This window comes from Macrobrachium nipponense, chromosome 39 (assembly GCF_015104395.2).
Source record: "Macrobrachium nipponense isolate FS-2020 chromosome 39, ASM1510439v2, whole genome shotgun sequence".
Taxonomy (NCBI): Eukaryota; Metazoa; Arthropoda; class Malacostraca; order Decapoda; family Palaemonidae; genus Macrobrachium; species Macrobrachium nipponense.
The window spans coordinates 30,524,781-30,537,821 of record NC_061099.1 but is presented as its reverse complement, the minus strand read 5'-3'; the positions used below and the strand labels follow the sequence as shown (position 1 = coordinate 30,537,821).

General features: G+C 35.1%; 1 protein-coding gene across 7 annotated transcripts in view; it reads right to left on the bottom strand.

The window, feature by feature from the left end:
- The window catches only part of LOC135210252 (balbiani ring protein 3-like), a 524,789-nt gene that overhangs the window by 350,372 nt on the left and 161,376 nt on the right, over positions 1-13,041 (bottom strand). The window contains exon 2 of one of the 7 annotated variants that reach the window (XM_064243101.1): positions 1-31. This exon is cut by the window's left edge and continues 32 nt beyond it. The exons of the other annotated variants lie outside the window; for them this stretch is intronic. The gene's annotated coding sequence lies outside the window, so the exon portion shown is untranslated. The remainder of the gene's footprint in view (positions 32-13,041) is intronic. 7 annotated transcript variants of the gene reach the window in all.

The window sequence follows — 13,041 nt, the reverse complement described above, 5'->3', positions numbered from 1 at the left end:
AAGAGGAAAGTAGGGAAGGCTTCCACTTTACCTGAAAGAAAAGACAAGAAAATTCATTTCAAGATGCGATTCGCCACAGTCCACTCTTGCTCTTAGTATTGCCAAAGAACACATAATATTATAAATATATATATGCATATATATATATACACACACACAATGCCGTAATAAAATCACCCCTGCAGTGATTCCATCACAGCTAAGTACTTTCCATGACCGAAGTTTCTTCATCAATGATTCCAGTTCAAAAAACTCTAAAATTTATGCTTCAATACATTCACGACTTCAAAAAATGCTCCATCTAGTGTTGTCTTTCTTTTTGTCCTAATGTTGTTATTAATGATCCGTCTTTCATTTTTAAGATTCCTTTTCTTATCTGCTTTTCTATCCATGGATATACATATCATTAATAATTCTGTGAGCTCTCTTTACTCGAATACCACTCTTTTCTTATCCACTTTATATCGCATCCCTGAAGTGTTTTAAGACGTACCTTGTGTTTTTGTCTATTATTTATTTCATTATTGTATCGCAAGTCTCCTCCGATATCTAAGATTTACGTCTTCTATATTTATATCTGTACTTTTTTCATAGGACTGATACACTACTCGTCTTAAGATATGTTTGGCAAAACTGCAAATATAATTCGTCATTCAATTACAGAGGTCTCTAAATATCAAGTCTAGATACAAAATAAGAAAACTTATTTAGAAACATCCAATGACATGGCAAAGCAACCGAATAAAAATACAATATTTTTCATTAACAAAAATCTAACCCCCCAAAAATTACCAGTGTGCACTATTTCCCCGAAATGAGTTCCTTTAACATCATCAAACAGCTACTCCATATTCCATCAGTTACATCAATTACAACGGCACCTGATTATATCTGCTCCGAATATAATGTCATTAAAACTAACGATACATATATACAATGGTCCTGTTAATACCTTGTTAAGCATCCTCCGTACAACACCCCTCTGGTCATTAAAACGGCAACGACAATTATCAACAATTATCAACGGACCCAATCAAATTAAATATCAATTACCGTTGATACAGTTTCGCGCGAATGTCACTTGTGTTTTCATCAATATTCTTAGCACAGTTTTAACAACATGACAAAATTCAACGCCGCCACGAGCTAGCTGCTGTTTTTATGCTCAAAGAAAGGCTATTTCAGTTGATTGGTTTAGGCAATCTGGCACTGCAACAGATATACTCAAGAAAATAACAAGGGCCTCCTTCGGCAAAAATGATAATGGGATGAAAATTGACACCTGGGAAGTAGCACCTAAGCTCTTCAGTTAAGTTAAGTATATCTTAGTTTTACCAGACCACTGAGCTGATCAACAGCTCTCCTGGGGCTGGCCCGAAGGATTAGGTATTTTTACGTGGCTAGGAACCAATTGGTCACCTAGCAACGGGACCTACAGCTTATTGTAGGATCCGAACCACATTACATCGAGAAATGAATTTCTATCATCAGAAATCAATCCCTCTAGTTCCGCGTTGGCCGAGCCGAGAATCGAACCTCGGACCACCGAATTGGTAGCCGAGCGCGAAATCCACTCGTCCAACGGGGAACTGAGGCGAAAAATTAAGATTGAAAACTTAAAAGGAAGATCACTAAAATCCTTAGATAAAAATAGGAGTATTTCCATACAAGTTTAATGTAAACTAAAACGATCATTACAAATAACGGATAATACGAGTAAGAATTAAAAAAAAAACACACAAACACACAAACAACTACCATTAATCATTCAGTAGCGCAGTGCATTAACAGCAATAACCATTTATTATACTGAAGAACGATGACCGCAAAAAAGGATATGGGTCCTGTCAAGAAGAATTGATGGGAACATCAAGTATATGCGATAAGACATTAATAAGCACAAGACTGTCAAAGAAAAGGATATCTGGTGATTACCTACTAAAAAAAAAAAATACAGGAATAACTCTATGCATTCATTGCAACTTTCCTCACAAAATTGTTACTCCCTCTCTCTCTCTCTCTCTCTCTCTCTATTCTATACAAACTGTTTCTAAGGTCCTTGTATATGATACCTGCAGTTTTTTACTATTATATTTCTCTTGTCCTGTAGGACAATGTATATATATATATATATATATATATATATATATATATATATATATATATATGTGTGTGTGTGTGTGTGTGTGTGTGTGTGTGTGTGTACATGCATAATCAAAATAAATTAATTTTTTCCTTTGCATATATATATATATTTATATATATATATATATATATATATTATATACATCTACATATATGTGCGTGAGAGAGAGAGAGAGAGAGAGAGAGAGAGAGAGAGAGAGAGAGAGAAGAGAGAGAGAGAGGACAGGACCTTTAGCAGTACATTGAAAAATAAATAAATCTAATGGCGTTCCCTCGCTCCCTTCTCCGTCACGGTCTGGTATTCCAGATGCAGACACATGAATGTAACACTCGAAAAGCTGTTGGACGGGGGAAATGGGACGATTTACACAGCAAATGGCCAAAGGGAGAGCTGAGGAAACAGGGACGACGCAGCGAATGGGCCAAAGGAAGATACGAGAGAGCCAATGTGTAGTAGTAGTCGTAGTAGGGGTCTGGAACAAAGGAAGGTGGGAAATAATGGGACGCAAAGGTCTTTCTGTTGTAATGGGAGATGAGGGTTGGCAATAAAAAGAGGAGAGATATTGTGTATAATTGGGCATTCGGGGAATGAAAAATTAAATTTTAATATGATAGTAAAAAGTGATTAATAAGAATGATACATGGAAAATTACACCAAAAAATGATAAAATGACACCTGATAACCGATCCCCGCCCCACCCAAAAAATAACCACCTTGGTAATAAAAAAAAGAAAGAAAAAAAAACCCACCTTGGTGCATTGAGGGAATGAAAAATGTAATTTTAAAATGATAGGAAAGAGTCACTAATAAAAATGATACATGAAAATTTCCATCAAAAAGTGTTAAAAAACCATCTTGGTAATAAAAAAAAAAAAAAAGCCACCTTGGTGCATTGAGGGAATGAAAAATGAAATTTTAATGTGATAGTAAAAACTGATTAATAATAATGATACATGAAAAATTCCATCAGAAAATAATAAAATGACAACTGATAACCGACCCCCCAACCCCCACCAGAAAAAACTACCTTGGTAATAAAATAAAACCTTGGTATAAACAAATTATACGAACGTAGTAAACACAATGAATGCCACCGATTCAAAGGACAATAAGTGATAAATGTGGGAGAAAAATAAAAGGTTGGAATTGAACTTAAAAGGCAACCGAAACAAAGGATAATAAAACGAATAATTTTGGGGTAAAATGTGTGAAAATGAATCATAAGAAAATGGGACAATGAAATACAGCAAACGTGTAGGAATTTGCAAAAAGGCGATTATTGCAACATACAAGAAAACAAAGGGAAGCAAATTGTGGAATAATAATAATAATAATAATAATAATAATAATAATAATAATAATAATTTAATAAACACGTGTAAGAATTTGCATAAAGCAAAATACAAGAATACAAAGGAAGTAAATTGTGAAATAATAATAAAAAAATAATAATAATAATAATAATAATAATAATAATAATAATATTGCATAAATAACAGAAGCAGAGAAACGCGAGTATGTATGTATGTGTAATATATATATATATATATATATATATATATATATATAGATATATATATATGATATATATATATATAAATATATATATATAATATATATAATATATATATATATAAATATACATATGATATAATATATATATCTATATATATATATATCTATTATATATATATGTATATATACACACACATATATATATGTATAAAATATGAATTTGTAAGTTGTCCAACAATCGCTTATACATAAATCAAAATAAAGAAAATGCACATATACATAAGGGTAGATTATAACAGCTCAACATAAAATTACACCAAAAATTACAACCACACGTTAATAAATACTCAGATAAATATATATATATATATATATATATATAATATATATATATATATATATATATATATATATACTTCTCCTCGCAGAGGCAGAGCTCAAAATCTCTCTCTCCTCGGGAACCTTACAGAGCTGTCTCCCAGGTGGCCGACGACAACAAAAACCATCTGGTGTCTCAGGTGGTCAGTAAAAACGTCGAAGCCATCTGGCCTTTTAAAGGGTGAAAGGTATGACGCAATCTCGAGATCTCTCTGCGACGTATGGCGAACGACCAATGGCCTTTGACGTATTGCCGAGGATGGGGAGAAGAGAAAAGAGGAAGAGAAGAGGAATAGGAGGAGGAGGAGGAGAAGAGAAGAGAAGAGAAGAGGAGGAGAGGAGGAGGAGGAGGAGGAGGAAGAGAAGAGAGAGAGAGAGAAGAAGAGAGAGAGAGAAGATAAAGATAGGATAGGAGGAGGAGAGGAGGAGGGAGGAGAGAGAGAATGGACGAGGACGAGGAGGAGGAAGAGAGGAGAGGAGGAGAGAGAGAGGAGGAGGAGGAGGAGAGGATGAGGAGGAGGAGGAGGAGGAGGAGGAAGAGAATAGAGGAGGAGGAGAGGAGAAGAGAAGAGAAGAGAAGAGAATAGAGGAGGAGGAGGAGGAGGTGGAGGAAGAAGAGGAGGAGGAAGAGAAGAGAATAGAGGAGGAGGAGGAAGAGAAGAGAATAGAGGAGGAGGAGGAGGAGGAAGAAGAGGAGGAAGGAGAGAAGAGAATAGAGGAGGGAGAAGAGAATGGAGGAGGAAGAGGAGGAGGAGGAAGAGAAGAGAATAGAGGAGGAGGAGGAGAGGAGAAGCCAAAAACGAAAAGAAGTGGGAGGGAAAAAATAGAGGAGCGGAGGAAGAAGGAAAAAGACAAAAGTTGGGGCATAAGGAGACATAGCAAGAACTAGAGTTGGAAGAGCGAAGAGACGGAATGGGGAAATGAATGGATATATGAAGATGAAGATAATGATAAAGATGATGATAATTTAAGAACATTAAGCTATAAAGCCAAACACTGGGCCACTTATTAAAACGCTGAAACGAGGGAGTTGGAGTGGTTGAACAGCCACGTAGAGAGATCCAGAAGATAAGAGATGAAGCATAACGCTGAAATGCCGATGGGAGAAAACATCAAACTTACAACAAGTAATATTTACAGAGGTTGAACAGCAAAACTGATGAAAAGGTGCGGGAAAGGAGATAAAGTCAAAGGCCTTTAGTGTTACCTACAGTGCACCACGTGCGGGGCACTGACGTAACTACCATCCTATGGAGGATGCTGAAGACGGTGTATGTAAGGAATTGTCACGATAATTGGATGGGTGTAGGCTGGTAGGGCACAGAAAAGGAAGGAATGGTGGTCGATGAAAGGCAGAAGATACAGTCACGCTACTAAATCAATAATGACTATTTTCAAAGCATCCGAATTTATTATTGTAGTTTTTCTTGTTAGCAAACACTTAGAAATATCTGTCTGTACTCAGTGTCGTGGTTATTGTCAGTCCACAGTTATTGTCCAGTGCATACAAAATAGTTTAAAAATTCACCATTCATTCATTGTTATACTGAATAATTCAATACCCCAAAATGAAAAAATAAATAAAGCTTGTTTATTTATGTGTCGTGAAACCTCTCTCTCTCTCTCTCTCTCTCTCTCTCTCCTCTCTCTCTCTCTCTCTCTCTCGATAAATAAATAAATAAATAAATAAATAAATAAATAAATAAATAAATCCAGAATATATTTACACGTCCAACATATCTCTCTTTCTTTCTCCCTCTCTCTCTTTCTCTCCATAAATAAATAAATAAAAATAAATAAATATAAATAAATATAAGCAAATAAATCAAGATCATATTTACACGCCCAACATCTCTCTCTCACTCTCTCTCTATAAATAAATAAAAAATAAATAAATAACGAATATATTTATTCGCCCAACATCTCTCTCTCTCTCTCTCTCTCTCTCTCTCTCTCAATAAAAATAATGAAAAAAAGAAAGCCAAACATGCGCATACTTCATTAGCACGTCATACCAAAACACCGATAAACCAATACCAGATTTGAAAACATCAATACTCCGTCACTCCAAAACAAAAGCAATCGCTCTCAGCCTTCAATTCACACGTCCTGGATCCCTGTTAATTACTCTTTCTACCTGACGGATTTTAATTAATACACCGGGTTGCGTTTGTATTTATATACTACACGCTTTATTGTTCCTCTTTTATTATTACCCCGTCTCGCTTCAGGAACTGATCGGTTTTATTTTTAGAAATTGTATAAATGTTTTTAGTAATTTTCGTCGGATGTCAACATTTACCACAGTCATGATCTCTCTCGAGGACGCGTTTATATATATATATATATATATATATATATATATATATATATATATATATATATATATATATATATATATATTACGTTGCATGGAACCAGTGGGTTATTCAGCAACGGGACTAACGGCTTTACGTGACTTCCGAACCACGTCGAGAGTGAACTTCTATCACCAGGAATACACATCTCTAACACCTCAGTGGAATGCTCGAAAATCGAACTCGCGGCCACCGAGGTGCAGGTCCAGACCATACCAATCACGCCACTGAGGCGCTATATATATATATATATATATATATATATATATATATATATATATATATATATATATATATATATGTGTGTGTGTGTGTTAGAAATGTGTAAAATGTTTTGTACTTTCGTCAAATGTCAACATTTCTTCACTAAAAACATTATTTTGGTTCTGTTACCGACGTCCATTGCCTATTCCTCCGTGAATGGTCTGCCACTGTAAGAATTCACTTTTCTGTTTACATATTATCTCCCTTTAGTTGATTAATGACCTAGCCATGCTGTGAAACGTCTAAACTCAATTTCCGGGTCAAACAGAATACGCCTATTTTTTCTTAATTCGGTGCACTCGTTAGTTCGCCTAGGGACAAAGATTGGCATTGTTCATGAAATACACAGACTGACGATGAATACAACGATAATTAAAATGAGCAATGCGCAAATCAAGCTCGGAAAAACATCAAGAAAAAAACAAATAGAACAGAAAATACAAAAGCAATGACAATAACGCGAAAAAACGAGTTTTCTGTAGATCGTATAATCCAGGTCCAAGGAAAAATAGATTTCGGTGGTCGCAATATAATGCTTTAAGAGCCGCGTCCCATGAACACTTTAACCACGGCCCGGTGGTGGGCTGGCCCATATAGTTGCCAGACGCACGATTATGGCTAACTTTAACCTTAAATAAAATAAAAACTATGAGGCTAGAGGGCAAAAAAACATAGGGTCGCATTGTGCGTGAAATGAAAGGCTAGAAATTGAGCAGCTAATAAAGGGTAGAAAATTGGACACACATCGGGAAACTTTCAAAAGCAACGCGATCTATTATTATTAATCCAGAGATAACGATATATCCCGGCATCTGGTTTATATGGAAAAAATAACACAATAAAAATGCACTGCCAGTCTCTTTCGTTCAATAAATAAAACAAAAACGCCTTTTAACCTTTCATACTAAAGTAAAAACATATCGAAGTATTGCCTCTGTATCACTTAATGAAAGGATCAATGTTTATTTTTTTTTAATTCCGCATTCTAGGTTCTACAACAACAAAAAAATTGAATAAAAAAGACTTTATTACCGTCACAATTCATTGCAGTTATACAGAGATCATACACGTCAAGGATAATTTGTTTACGTACACATTCGGACAAAAGCTAAGCGCACAAAGAGACCAGACAAACAGCGGATATCAGCAACATATATAGGTGCTATGACTCGTTGTAAAAATAACCCGGTCTGACACGACTCCCCCACCCCCACCTCCCTACCACCACCCCTTTACCCCCCCCCCCGCTGTTTTGGTCTCTCTCTTTGACCCGTGTTCCCCCGAGAATGACCTTAATTGTTGCGTGGATTCGGTTGTGTAGAGTCGCATGCATTCTTTGATGAATCGTGTATCACGATTGATTTAATTTCATTTTCGTAATTTACGGCTTTCATTTTTGTAATTTACGATGTCTAGCCCAGCGCTGCGAAGCACTTTCGGTCACTCAGCGTTCAAGAGAGAGAGAGAGAGAGAGAGAGAGAAAAGGAAGTTGGAGTGGTTGGCTAACGATACGATATAAAGATCCAGAAAATTAAAGAAAATCAGTGGAGTATACGCAAGCGGTAAGAAGTAACAGCTAGAGAGGTTGAACAGCAAGTTTGAAGAAAGGGATCAGGATGGAGGCAACATAATGAATAAAAAGTGGGGTGCAGCTGGGTGCAATAATTTTCCGACAGATGTTTAGGATATGTTTTACTGTAAGTGCAGCCACAACTAAAGTCATGTGTAGTAATCGGATACATAACTTGGAAAGACGAGTAAGCCTGTACTAAACCTGTGATGGAAAACGGGACATAAAATAAGAAATGGTCATAATGTTTTTCCAAAATGTCTAAAATAACTCAATCAAGCCCAAATTTAAACAACAAACTAACACCATTTCATTTACGCAAAAATGTTTAGAGGCTGATGGAGAGCAATGTCCATCATCTGAACGGTGCCAGAAGGTCAAATGAAACAAATAAACAAATGCAAAATTTAATTTTAAAAATAGTGATTACGTAATAATTTCATTGATATATAACGAATACGTAATTATTTCATCAAAAAATAACGATCACGTAATAAGTTAATTAAAAAATAACGATTACGTAATAATTTAATTAATAAAATACCGATTACGTAATAATTTAGTAAAAAAATAACGATTACGTAATAATTTAATAAAAAAAATAACGATTACGTAATAATTTCATTAATAATAACGATTACGTAATAATTTCATTAAAAATAACGATTACGTAATAATTTCATTAAAAATAACGATTACGTAATAATTCAATATTAAAATAACGAATACGTCATAAAGAGAAAAACGGCTCGTGTTGCCAATATGCTTCGTAAGTTACAATACTTACTCAATTACGTCAAGCCATCTAATTACGTAAACGCATCAGCAGCACCTGACCATCGGAGTCCTACACAACCGACGCCAATCTTGAGGTCCCGACCGCCGACTCCAGAATGGAACCTCGAAGTTAATAAAAATGAAAGCAAAGCCTCATCTACGTCAGAAGTATTGGACATCTTCGGCCTCTTACCGCCGAGAGTAAATAAAAAGGGTGGACTGAAAGCTTTTTGTCTTTCTGTTAGATAGGATACTTAAGAGACGTTTCCTATATAGTGGTTTATTTACGACTAAACATATACACAAAAGATATACAAAGGTGAGCTTCCGTAAACACTGTAACTGCTCAACTACATAACAAGCTTGTTGAAGGTCTGAGCACTAATTACATTTAAAATACACCTTTTTAGCCGGAAACATATAATAACATGTTTCCTCGCCCTTCTCTGTTTGTTTAAATTTTGAAAAAAATTAAATAAACAAATAATCATGAGAACCAAAATACTAATATATAACACACGCTGTAAAAACTATAAGGCAATGGATTCATACATGAGTTAATATAAAAATTTACATCACATGAGTAAAATATTAGTAAATACTTTCATTTTACACTTTATTTCTAATGCGAATTTCGCCATCAACACAAGACACAATATTTTTTTTATTTTTAGCATGACAAAATTTATTTCTGAGAAAAATATTATGAACTTCTATGTTATCTTTACATTCCTTTGTCAAAATATCTGCTATCATATCTTTCGTGTCGAGCCAGGTGTAGAGTCCACAGAATTGATCTTCCAACTTTTCTTCAAAATCTGTAATGGTATTTCGAAGTAAACGCTCCTCCACCTGTTTTGTACTACCTATCGATTCCAACAAAGGCCTAGAATCAGTGAACAATCTGACAGGAAGAGTTACTGAATCTTTAAGAGTTTTTCCAAAGAGTAACTGCCCCAAGTTGTTTAGCGAAGAATACGGAATCATCAACCAGTTTTAGACAAATTCCTAGTTTCAGCTGCCTTTGCAGAGTGACACACCTTTTGTATTAACTTTGATTCCAAAAGATAGGTACCGCATTGTAAGTTTCCTTTGATCCCATAAAAGAAAACAAAGATTTCCTCCAATGCTTTTGTTATCAGTCCGATACGAAGCGTCTCCCAGACCAAATACAACGAGATCGTCTTTATTACCAATTCTTGAAAACATGACTTTATTTGGTTTGCTATGAACTCTCCTAACAACATGATTTACTCGCTTAAGATCTCTTATCTTCGCATCGTTATTCTTCATTGACATTAGTAGAGCAGTTATCGATAATCTGGTCTAGTGTTTCGCAGCCAGCCAGCCTATTTTACCAGCTACTTTTCGAATAGACTTTCATTTCGGTTGTTTTGTCAACAGATCATCAGAATTGGCTTTAACGTATATCTTGTATCTCCTCAATACTATTTGCATAATCCTCCATCGATATCACAATAGCGTTTTCTGATTTGTGTATATCTATACCAGTAAATCTAAATACATTCTTCTCAACCTTTGACACTGTTAAAACACTCTTAATCTTTTCTATGATATTATTAACAAATCTTTCTGTTCCTGCGATGCTAAAATCATCAACATGGGTAATGACCATTCCTATAAGATTATTTTCCTCATACTGATAGTAAAATGCTTCATCGCCACTCACATTCTTCAATCCTTCGTGCTTAAAAATATCCTTTATTCTAAGCCAAAACTTCCTGCTGGCATCGTCAAGTCCGTACAAAGGCTTCTTCAATTTCCAAAGTACACCTTCTTTCTTCAAGTCTTTCGGAGGTTCAATAAAGACGTCTCGATCCAAGGCTCTTGATTGTAAGAAGAAGGCAGTCCCTAATATCCAATGGACTGAAGATCAAACTTTTCATTAGCTGCCACGGCTAAAATATTTTAATTTTAACACTTTCTTTCATAGCTGTGGGAGAATCGCTTGAGTACATTCTTCCTGGAAGCCTCTGGCAACCAGGTCTGGGCTTTATAATCACTTTTTTTGACCATCGTGTTTTTCTTTCTTTGTAATTATCCCACCTACTGCTGATCCTCTGTTGTCCATCATCTTTCACTTCTTCAAAGTATTGTACTCAGTAAGATTTTTATATTCATTTTCTTTAGCTATAAGCACTCATAGGCAACTTATGATACTTACTGGAAGTTCCACCACATATACCGTAATTAATCAAAGTCAAAACATTCAGCCTTTTCTGACTTCATCCAATATGCACCTATAGCATCATCCTTCTTGTCAACAAAATCAATGGTTCCGTTATTACATTTCTTCTTCTCTTCCGCATAGTTACTAATTTCCTTATACATTTTGTCCTCATCTTCTGCCTCTTCTCAAAAATTCACCTTTCCTTTCTAGACTGAGATCTCGTGTTTCTTCTTAAATCATCTTTTACCTTCGTCTTTCTCTTCAAATAAGGAATTTTCTTCTTTTTCATATTTCTCCTGACTAGTGTCAGAGACTTTGTTATTTAGCCCGTCGTTATTGTCATCTTCACGAGCATATACTCTGTAAGGCTGTACTTTACAATCAGCAACCTTTTTCAAATCACCATTTGCCCAAATAAAAACATCTCTATTCCTATGACAAAATACTTTTGCAGGACCAGACCAGCTTTTATTATTTTTCTCCTGATAAAATACAAGATCCCCTTCATCGTATTTGTGTCATTAAAGCTACTTTTTCTCACTTTGGAAGCCATAATCAACTTACTTCCATATTCTTCTTCCTAAATTTTTTAGTTATCTCATGGTGCCTTTCCATAATTTTTGACACTGCTTCACTATCGAATAAACTTTCTGTGGCTAAATTTCCAATTGAAATTCCTGGAAAAATAACTGATTTCCCAGTCACCAATCTCATAGGTTCGTATCCAAGAATATTCACATTTGTATTGTGCGTCCATGCTTTTACTGCCATTTTCATATCTATCTTTTTGTCTGCGTCTAACATCTTGTTCACTGTAACATCGGCTGAATGATGGTTTCTCTCATTTAATCCATTACTCCAAGGAGAGTATGGTGGCCACCAAATTTTACAGTAAAAGCCAAACTTACTAGCATATTCATTTAACCCCTCATTCTGAAATTCGGTTCCATTATCAGCCCAAAAGCCAACTGAAGGAAAACCAAACCGCCAATTCCAGCCATTATTCAAAGCATCAACTATAGTTTCCATTCGCTTGTTTGAAATTACTACACCAGAAAGAAACCTTGTGAACGAGCAGACATCCAAAGTATGTATTTACTTCCATTCTGTTTTCAAATCAATGGTAACAATCTGATTAAAATCAGTTACTTTTGGGATTGCTACTTTCGGCCTTCCCAAAGATCTTTTAAATTTTTGACAAACTTTACAGTTCATTACAACTCTTTTTATAATTTCCTGATCTCATCATTCAGTAAAGTTATCATTTCTATACGCCAAATTACTGTTCTTCTCCTTTATGGTTGGTTACCTCATGGATTTTCTTGACTTTACTATAACCTTTGTACTTCTTTTTCCTTTTTATAAAGAAAAAAAAAACTGTTTCGTCCGTTGTCCACGTGCCACATTTATATAATTGTAAAGCTTGATGTCCTCCATCAGTGTCGTATAATTGAAATTTTGTTTTCTTGACTTATGTAAATTAATGATCATAAATTATTATTATAGCATTATATCCACGTTCCATTCCTTTAGGGTGTTTTTCCCAAACAAAAAAAAAAAGGTATATTCTTGGCATTAATCACATATGCATCCACCAACATTTTCACAAAACCATCTTCAGTATCTTTTTCTTTCCATGAAACTGAAGACTAATTATTTCTGTACTGTGAATAACCGGTCCATCTCCAAATCTAAAATCCTGAGAACAAGACTTACTTTGCAAATCCTCCTTCGTTATGTTATTTGAACAGAGATATCTATTTAACCATTCCCTTCCTACGAGAGTTTTCGGACACCCAGTGTCAACAATCATAGCTTCCACTTCTTCAACTTCTTTTGTGAA